General features: G+C 45.7%; 1 long non-coding RNA gene across 1 annotated transcript; it reads right to left on the bottom strand.

The window, feature by feature from the left end:
- Nucleotides 1-872: 872 nt before the first annotated feature.
- Nucleotides 873-1,514, bottom strand: LOC138767196 (uncharacterized). The gene is made up of 3 exons (XR_011358775.1): nt 1,442-1,514; nt 1,313-1,361; nt 873-1,019 (listed from the first exon to the last, which is right to left on the bottom strand). It is a non-coding gene; the product is annotated as an uncharacterized lncRNA (long non-coding RNA).
- Between the last annotated feature and the right edge of the window lie 7,849 nt (nt 1,515-9,363).

The raw sequence follows: 9,363 nt of genomic DNA, 5'->3' as shown, positions 1-9,363 counted from the left end.
TCCTCTTTTGCAGGCTATACTCCATGACTGCTGAGGACCATAGTGAGTCGGCTATTCTCCATGACTGCTGAGAACCATAGTGAGCCGGCTATTCTCCATGACTGCTGAGGACCACAGTTAGCCGGCTATTTTCCATGACTGCTGAGGACCATAGTGAGTCGGCTATTCTCCATGACTGCTGAGGACCATAGTGAGCCGGCTATTCTCCATGACTGCTGAGGACCATAGTGAGCCGGCTATTCTCCATGACTGCTGAGGACCATAGTGAGCCGGCTATTCTCCATGACTGCTGAGGACCACAGTGAGCCGGCTATTCTCCATGACTGCTGAGGACCACAGTGAGCCGGCTATTCTCCATGACTGCTGAGGACCATAGTGAGCCGGCTATTCTCCATGACTGCTGAGGACCATAGTGAGCCGGCTATTCTCCATGACTGCTGAGGACCATAGTGAGCCGGCTATTCTCCATGAGTGCTGAGGACCATAGTGAGCCGGCTATTCTCCATGACTGCTGAGGACCATAGTGAGCCGGCTATTCTCCATGACTGCTGAGGACCATAGTGAGCCGGCTATTCTCCATGACTGCTGAGGACCACAGTAAGCCGGCTATTCTCCATGACTGCTGAGGACCACAGTGAGCCGGCTATTCTCCATGACTGCTGAGGACCACAGTAAGCCGGCTATTCTCCATGACTGCTGAGGACCACAGTGAGCCGGCTATTCTCCATGACTGCTGAGGACCACAGTGAGTCGGCTATTCTCCATGACTGCTGAGGACCATAGTATATTATGTCCGTGCACTCCGTCTATATTGGTGCAGGTTGAACAGGAAAAGTCAGTGTTTGTATAACAACCGCACTCGACTCTCGGACCAGTATTTATATTGCCATCTTTTTATTATATTTCATATTTTTTCATATTTTTAATTCCATACGAATCTTCAAAAAGTATTCTTATCAACATAAATAAGTACACCCAATCAGGACGTTTCGGTCATAAGACCTTTGTCAACCAGGTATCTGTGAAAAATAATATATACATACATATTACTCTCATTTTATATATATATGTCTCTACATATATATATATATATCTATATACATCATATTATCAAGGAAATGATTTATCACATGGAGGAAATCACCTGTTCATATTGGTTAAAACACCAATCAGATCTATCAATATCTATTCATAGTGGCGTTTCAGTCATAATAAACAGTGCAAACTGGTATGACATTTATCATGTTACAGAATCATGATTGTATATTGACTACTGAAACCTGTTTAGGCGTGCGGCTCATAATATACTCACACTACATGTGGTATGAAAATTAGAAAGAATCTCCAGAAAAGCAGGAAACCTGGTAAAGTAAAAGCATCAGGTTAGAATATGAATGGTAAGTAAATTTACTGCATAAGGAATGAAGTAAAATCCATATACCTCGGACATGTTGTGGATGTATGTAGATGGCGGCCGGAGCGCTGTTTGAGCGTCCGGTCAAGGTTTATAAAGGGTGTGGGCGTGCTGTGATAGTGGATATCCACCAATCATATTGTGTCTATGTGTCATATGATCATGTCATGTGGGCTGGCCAGAGTCACTGCCGAGCTGCGTATCAAAGGATTCAAGCCTCGGTCTGGTGTTTGTCCTGGTCATGTGATCGGAGGTCTAGTCACATGTCCACCCTTTCTCTTTCTGTATCTATCTTTACTGGCGCATGCGCACTCCATCGTTTGCAGGACTTAATGTGTAAGAGGGAACCAAGAGACCCACTATGTTAGTGTATACTAAAGTATCACTAGATTTTTAGCGATGTTATTACCAGATATAAGAGTGTTAAGATCATTGCAATATGAGACTGCTAGAAGGAATAAAGTAGTAGAAAAATAAAAAAATAGCAAAAAAAATCGCAAAAAAATCAAAGAACTGGAAATAGATAATAAAATAAATAATAAAATAAAAAAATTGGAAATGAATAGAAGGAGAGAATAATAGGAGGAAAAATCAAAGGAGAGAATAATAGGAGGAAAATTCAAAGTAGTGTGAGAAAGCCGCCATACCCATCACAGGTTCAAGGATGACATCTGTATGCTCTGTGATGCACAAAAATTCCAAGCGATATAACCTACAGAATCCCAAACAATCTGAAATTAAGAAAATACGGTGAATGGATTACAGATTAATATTAAAATCACATTCCCTATTCAGTCCATTAGGACTTAAAGTGCGCAATCTATGGATCCAATAGGATTCTCGTTGTTTCAAAATTTGAATCCTATTACCTCCCCTCCTTGGTCTGGGGACTTCTTCCAGAACTTGATATCTCAACTGGGAAATGGCATGTCCTTTATCTTCAAAATGAGCTGGTATTGGTAATAGGATATTTTTGCATCTTATAGTCGACTTATGTTTGGTCAATCTATCACGGATTCGTTGGGTCGTTTCCCCCACATATGCCAAACCACATGGGCATTTTAATAAGTACACAACAAATGATGAATTACACGTGTAAAATCCTTTGATCGGAATCTTCTGTCCTGTATGGGGATGAGAGATATACTCCCCTTTGATAACAGACGAACAATGGCTGATTTCCTCCATGTGATAAATCATTTCCTTGATAATATGATGTATATAGATATATATATATATGTAGAGACATATATATATATAAAATGAGAGTAATATGTATGTATATATTATTTTTCACAGATACCTGGTTGACAAAGGTCTTATGACCGAAACGTCCTGATTGGGTGTACTTATTTATGTTGATAAGAATACTTTTTGAAGATTCGTATGGAATTAAAAATATGAAAAAATATGAAATATAATAAAAAGATGGCAATATAAATACTGGTCCGAGAGTCGAGTGCGGTTGCTGAGGACCATAGTGAGTCGGCTATTCTCCATGACTGCTAAAGACCACAGTGAGCCGGCTATTCTCCATGACTGCTGAGGACCATAGTGAGCCGGCTAGTCTCCATGACTGCTGAGGACCATAGTGAGCCGGCTAGTCTCCATGACTGTTGAGGACCATACTGAGCCGGCTATTCTCCATGACTGCTGAGGACCATAGTGAGTCGGCTATTCTCCATGACTGCTAAAGACCACAGTGAGCCGGCTATTCTCCATGACTGCTGAGGACCATAGTAAGTCGGCTATTCTCCATGACTGCTGAGGACCATACTGAGCCGGCTATTCTCCATGACTGCTGAGGACCATAGTGAGCCGGCTATTCTCCATGCCTGCTGAGGACCATAGTGAGCCGGCTATTCTCCATGCCTGCTGAGGACCACAGTGAGCCGGCTATTCTCCATGACTGCTGAGGACCACAGTGAGCCGGCTATTCTCCATGACTGCTGAGGACCATAGTGAGTCGGCTATTCTCCATGACTGCTGAGGACCATAGTGAGCCGGCTATTCTCCATGACTGCTGAGGACCATACTGAGCCGGCTATTCTCCATGACTGCTGAGGACCATAGTGAGCCGGCTATTCTTCATGCCTGCTGAGGACCATAGTGAGCCAGCTATCCTCCATGACTGCTGAGGACCATAGTGAGCCGGCTATTCTCTATGACTGCTGAGGACCATACTGAGCCGGCTATTCTCCATGACTGCTGAGGACCATAGTGAGTCGGCTATTCTCCATGACTGCTGAGGACCATAGTGAGCCGGCTATTCTCCATGACTGCTGAGGACCACAGTTAGCCGGCTATTCTCCATGACTGCTGAGGACCATAGTGAGTCGGCTATTCTCCATGACTGCTGAGGACCACAGTTAGCCGGCTATTCTCCATGACTGCTGAGGACCATAGTGAGCCAGCTATTCTCCATGACTGCTGAGGACCACAGTGAGCCGGCTATTCTCCATGACTGCTGAGGACCACAGTGAGCCGGCTATTCTCCATGACTGCTGAGGACCACAGTGAGCCGGCTATTCTCCATGACTGCTGAGGACCACAGTGAGCCGGCTATTCTCCATGACTGCTGAGGACCACAGTGAGTCGGCTATTCTCCATGACTGCTGAGGACCACAGTGAGCCGGCTATTCTCCATGACTTCTGAGGACCATACTGAGCCGGCTATTCTCCATGACTGCTGAGGACCATAGTGAGTCGGCTATTCTCCATGACTGCTAAAGACCACAGTGAGCCGGCTATTCTCCATGACTGCTGAGGACCATACTGAGCCGGCTATTCTCCATGACTGCTGAGGACCATAGTGAGCCGGCTATTCTCCATGCCTGCTGAGGACCATAGTGAGCCGGCTATTCTCCATGCCTGCTGAGGACCACAGTGAGCCGGCTATTCTCCATGACTGCTGAGGACCATAGTGAGCCGGCTATTCTCCATGACTGCTGAGGACCACAGTGAGCCGGCTATTCTCCATGACTGCTGAGGACCACAGTGAGCCGGCTATTCTCCATGACTGCTGAGGACCATAGTGAGCCGGCTATTCTCCATGACTGCTGAGGACCATAGTGAGCCGGCTATTCTTCATGCCTGCTGAGGACCATAGTGAGCCAGCTATCCTCCATGACTGCTGAGGACCATAGTGAGCCGGCTATTCTCTATGACTGCTGAGGACCATACTGAGCCGGCTATTCTCCATGACTGCTGAGGACCATAGTGAGTCGGCTATTCTCCATGACTGCTGAGGACCATAGTGAGCCGGCTATTCTCCATGACTGCTGAGGACCATAGTGAGCCGGCTATTCTCCATGACTGCTGAGGACCATAATGAGCCGGCTATTCTCCATGACTGCTGAGGACCATAGTGAGCCGGCTATTCTCCATGACTGCTGAGGACCATAGTGAGCCGGCTATTCTCCATGACTGCTGAGGACCATAGTGAGCCGGCTATTCTCCATGCTATAAGGACCACAGTGAGCCGGCTATCCTCCATGACTGCTGAGGACCATAGTGAGCCGGCTATCCTCCATGACTGCTGAGGACCATAGTGAGTCGGCTATTCTCCATGACTGCTGAGGACCATAGTGAGCCGGCTATTCTCCATGACTGCTGAGGACCACAGTGAGCCGGCTATTCTCCATGACTGCTGAGGACCATAGTGAGCCGGCTATTCTCCATGACTGCTGAGGACCATAGTGAGCCGGCTATTCTCCATGACTGCTGAGGACCATAGTGAGCCGGCTATTCTCCATGACTGCTGAGGACCATAGTGAGCCGGCTATTCTCCATGACTGCTAAGGACCATAGTGAGCCGGCTATTCTCCATGACTGCTGAGGACCATAGTGAGCCGGCTATTCTCCATGACTGCTGAGGACCACAGTGAGCCGGCTATTCTCCATGACTGCTGAGGACCATAGTGAGCCGGCTATTCTCCATGACTGCTGAGGACCATACTGAGCCGGCTATTCTCCATGCTATAAGGACCATACTGAGCCGGCTATTCTCCATGACTGCTGAGGACCATACTGAGCCGGCTATTCTCTATGACTGCTGAGGACCATAGTGAGCCGGCTATTCTCCATGACTGCTGAGGACCACAGTGAGCCGGCTATTCTCCATGACTGCTGAGGACCACAGTGAGCCGGCTATTCTCCATGACTGCTGAGGACCATACTGAGCCGGCTATTCTCCATGACTGCTGAGGACCATACTGAGCCGGCTATTCTCCATGACTGCTGAGGACCACAGTGAGCTGGCTATTCTCCATGACTGCTGAGGACCATAGTGAGTCGGCTATTCTCCATGACTGCTGAGGACCATAGTGAGCCGGCTATCCTCCATGCTATAAGGACCACAGTGAGCCGGCTATTCTCCATGAGTGCTGAGGACCATAGTGAGCCGGCTATTCTCCATGACTGCTGAGGACCATAGTGAGTCGGCTATTCTCCATGACTGCTGAGGACCATAGTGAGCCGGCTATTCTCCATGCTATAAGGACCATAGTGAGCCGGCTATTCTCCATGACTGCTGAGGACCATAATGAGCCGGCTATTCTCCATGACTGCTGAGGACCATAGTGAGCCGGCTATTCTCCATGACTGCTGAGGACCATAGTGAGCCGGCTATTCTCCATGACTGCTGAGGACCATAGTGAGCCGGCTATTCTCCATGCTATAAGGACCATAGTGAGCCGGCTATTCTCCATGCTATAAGGACCATAGTGAGTCGGCTATTCTCCATGACTGCTGAGGACCATAGTGAGCCGGCTATTCTCCATGACTGCTGAGGACCACAGTTAGCCGGCTATTCTCCATGACTGCTGAGGACCATAGTGAGCCGGCTATTCTCCATGACTGCTGAGGACCATAGTGAGCCGGCTATTCTCCATGACTGCTGAGGACCATAGTGAGCCGGCTATTCTCCATGACTGCTGAGGACCATAGTGAGCCGGCTATTCTCCATGCTATAAGGACCATAGTGAGCCGGCTATTCTCCATGCTATAAGGACCATAGTGAGTCGGCTATTCTCCATGACTGCTGAGGACCACAGTGAGCCGGCTATTCTCTATGACTGCTGAGGACCATAGTGAGCCGGCTATCCTCCATGCTATAAGGACCATAGTGAGCCGGCTATTCTCCATGCTATAAGGACCATAGTGAGCCGGCTATTCTCCATGACTGCTGAGGACCACAGTGAGCCGGCTATTCTCCATGACTGCTGAGGACCATAGTGAGCCGGCTATTCTCCATGACTGCTGAGGACCATAGTGAGCCGGCTATTCTCCATGACTGCTGAGGACCATAGTGAGCCGGCTATTCTCCATGACTGCTGAGGACCATAGTGAGCCGGCTATTCTCCATGACTGCTGAGGACCATAGTGAGCCGGCTATTCTCCATGACTGCTGAGGACCATAGTGAGCCGGCTATTCTCCATGACTGCTGAGGACCATAGTGAGCCGGCTATTCTCCATGCTATAAGGACCATAGTGAGCCGGCTATTCTCCATGCTATAAGGACCATAGTGAGCCGGCTATTCTCCATGACTGCTGAGGACCAGGTCCTTATGGCTCATGGACTTTAGCCACATCAGTGTGAGCAGGCTAAGTTCTATGATTGTTCAGGACATAACCACTAGGGGGCAAAAAGGTCCTTACCACTCATGGGAAATAGCCAGATCACACTGAGGGGTCTATTATCCATGCTATAAGGACCAGGTCCTTACGGCTCTTGGACTTTAGACACAACCATTTCTTTTGCAGACAACCTGCAGAGGGATGAGGAAGGACCTGTGGTGATGTCATAAGGGGGCGGGGCTGAGAACTGGAGAGGATTCTTGTGGATGAAGGACCTGTGTTGATGTCATGAGGGGGGCGGGGCTGAGAAGATGCTGGTTCATGAAGGACATGTGATCATTGTCCTCTTATATCTCCTACTGTAATGTGATAGGAGATAGATAGATAGATAGATAGGTAGATAGGAGATAGATAGAAGATAGATAGGAGATAGATAGATAGATAGGTAGATAGGAGATAGATAGATAGATAGATAGATAGATAGGAGATAGATAGATAGATAGATAGATAGATAGGAGATAGATAGATAGATAGGAGATAGATAGATAGATAGATAGGTAGATAGATAGATAGGAGATAGATAGATAGGAGATAGATAGATACATACATAGATAGATAGATAGATAGATAGATAGGAGATAGATAGATAGATAGGAGATAGATAGATAGATAGATAGATAGATAGATAGATAGATAGATAGGAGATAGATAGATAGATAGGAGATAGATAGATAGATAGGAGATAGATAGATAGATAGATAGATAGATAGATAGATAGATAGATAGATAGGAGATAGATAGATAGATAGATAGATAGATAGATAGATAGATAGGAGATAGATAGGAGATAGATAGGAGATAGATAGATAGATAGGAGATAGATAGATAGGAGATAGATAGATAGATAGATAGATAGATAGATAGATAGGAGATAGATAGATAGATAGATAGATAGGAGATAGATAGATAGATAGATAGATAGGAGATAGATAGATAGATAGATAGATAGATAGATAGGAGATAGATAGATAGATAGATAGATAGATAGATAGATAGATAGGAGATAGATAGATAGATAGATAGATAGATAGGAGATAGATAGATAGATAGATAGATAGATAGATAGATAGGAGATAGATAGATAGATAGATAGATAGATAGAAGATAGATAGATAGATAGATAGATAGATAGATAGATAGATAGGAGATAGATAGATAGGAGATAGATAGATAGATAGATAGATAGATAGATAGGAGATAGATAGATAGATAGATAGATAGATAGATAGATAGATAGGAGATAGATAGATAGATAGATAGATAGATAGGAGATAGATAGATAGATAGATAGATAGATAGATAGGAGATAGATAGATAGATAGGAGATAGATAGATAGATAGATAGATAGGAGATAGATAGATAGATAGATAGATAGATAGGAGATAGATAGATAGATAGATAGATAGATAGATAGATAGGAGATAGATAGATAGATAGATAGATAGGAGATAGATAGATAGATAGATAGGAGATAGATAGATAGGAGATAGGAGATAGATAGGAGATAGATAGATAGATAGATAGATAGATGGATAGGTAGGAGATAGATAGATAGATAGATAGATAGGAGAGAGATAGATAGATAGGTAGATAGATAGATAGATAGATAGATAGATAGGAGATAGATAGATAGATAGGAGATAGATAGATAGATAGATGGATAGGTAGGAGATAGATCAATAACCCATATTTTACCGACCCCAAACACCTCATCCTACACACCGGCACAAATGACCTGCAGCAGGAGAAGACTGCAGAAAGACTTACACAGCTAGCCAAAGCCACCCAACAAAGATTCCCCAGGTCACAAATAATCCTGTCTGCCCTGCTCCCAAGACAAGACGTATCCCAACGTGTAACCGAGCAGATCCCCCCAGCTGAATCTCCCTACCACAATCCAGACATCTATGAGGTCCTACAAAATGAGGCTGCCCAATTCCAGTGCCAGGGCCGGGTGCTGATCTGCGGAGACCTCAACGCCAGGACAGGTGTGGAAAAGGACTGTCACCTCCGATGGCAACACATATATCCTAGGAGGTGACTACTACTCAGACTCCACACAGACAGTACGGAACAGCTATGACAGGACTGTTAACAAGTGGGAAAAAACTGCTGAACCTGTGCCGGAGCCTGGGACTGTACATCATGAACGGGCGTGTCAGGGGCGACTGTTTAGGCCGATTCACGGTAAACTCCCACGTGGGCAACAGTGTGGTGGACTATGCCATCACAGACGCAGACCCCCAAAACATCAACGCCTTCATAGTCACCCCGGACACACACCTCTCAGACCATAACCAGATCCTGCTG

Source organism: Dendropsophus ebraccatus, chromosome 11 (genome assembly GCF_027789765.1).
Source record: "Dendropsophus ebraccatus isolate aDenEbr1 chromosome 11, aDenEbr1.pat, whole genome shotgun sequence".
Classification (NCBI taxonomy): domain Eukaryota; kingdom Metazoa; phylum Chordata; class Amphibia; order Anura; family Hylidae; genus Dendropsophus; species Dendropsophus ebraccatus.
This window is presented reverse-complemented; position numbering and strand designations above follow the sequence as displayed.